General features: G+C 46.6%; 1 pseudogene; it reads right to left on the reverse strand.

The window, feature by feature from the left end:
- Positions 1 to 98: 98 nt before the first annotated feature.
- Positions 99 to 1382, reverse strand: part of LOC101585644 — a 9740-nt pseudogene continuing 8456 nt past the window's right edge.

The raw sequence follows: 1382 nt of genomic DNA on the forward strand, positions 1-1382 counted from the left end.
AGAGAGCTCAGGCGTACTCTTCCTTTTGAGAATAGTGATGACACTGCTTGCGTGTTCTCTCACCGCACAGCGACCAACTCGGGCGCAGGGCTCTCTCGTCAGCTCCGAGACTGAAGCAGCAAGATCTTCTCGCTCATGCAGAACCTGGGCAGTACCACCATCAGGTTCTCGGCACAGCGGGAGACCTGGCACTCCATGGCCAGGCGGAAGTCCTCCCTCACACCTTGGGTGATGTCTTCAGCGACAGTGCGGCGCCCCAGGAAGGAGCGGAACTCTGCTCACATCTGCCCCTCAGCTGGAGGGACCAGAGAGATCTTCAGAGAATTTGCTTGGAACTTGACAGCATTCCTTGATTGTGTAGAAATTCCAGATGGATCTTCCCACCTTCCTGAGTTCTCAAGTAGGCAAATTCCTCCAGCGTATTAATGTTTGTAATATAACTGAAAAAAAAAATTCTCATACTGGAAATTTCCTCATTGACAAATCTTACTGACCACTGTCAAGAACAGAGTCTCTCCCCCTCAACCGCTCCTGCTGAAGCAGTAGAACCACAGGCCCCAGAGCTGCACTGTCTCGCTTGTCAGTGAAAACTCTAACCTTAAAGCAGGCCAACATCAAACGCAGGCAGTAGGGCATAATAGCTTTACCGGTGCAGGGCGGGAGTATCAGACTAGAACCTTTTCTAAACTTGGGCTTTACTTTTGTGAGCTTCTCCTGGGATTTGCCTCCATCCTGAATGGGTAAGACCATGTAGTTCGTCAGGTCCAGGCCTTTCTCATGTGCCATCCCGTATGCGCCCAGAGCAAAGTGACACCTTGCCATCTGGATGAGCACCCTCTGACGCTTCAAGGTGCACTGTCCTGGGGTCTGTGGCTGTGAGAGTGGCCCTTGGAAAGCTGCCAAGTGGTGCAGGCTAGCTACTGCCTTTTTATGCTGCCCCTGATGGAAGAACACATCAGTAAGAAAGATGCTTAAACACAGCCAAGTGTCTGTCTTCATGCCAAAGCAATTCTTGTAAATTCCTTGTCAAGAAATCTAGGAAATAGAGCAACTCCCAGCTCTCCTTGCCCAGCACAAATCTTTCTAACACTTCAACAGCTAGTGAGCTCTGCTTTATTGACTACAACCTTAGTTTCTTCCTTTTGCTGAATAATCTTCATCATTTGAACTAACGGTTTTCTCTCTTCCCTCAGCTCGTTTCCTCTTCTTCTTTTTTTCTTTTCAAAGTTTTATTGATAAACATATAGCAATGAGACAGTTTCAAATCAAATCGAAAGTAGTTTCAACAAATAATACACTGCATATATTCTTCTTAGTGGTTAATTACTGTACAAGATGCAGACTTGTGATCCTACTTACAAACACCATTAGAAAAAATCATT

The sequence above is a fragment of the Octodon degus genome, unplaced genomic scaffold (assembly GCF_000260255.1).
Source record: "Octodon degus isolate 3935 unplaced genomic scaffold, OctDeg1.0 scaffold00129, whole genome shotgun sequence".
NCBI lineage: Eukaryota > Metazoa > Chordata > Mammalia > Rodentia > Octodontidae > Octodon > Octodon degus.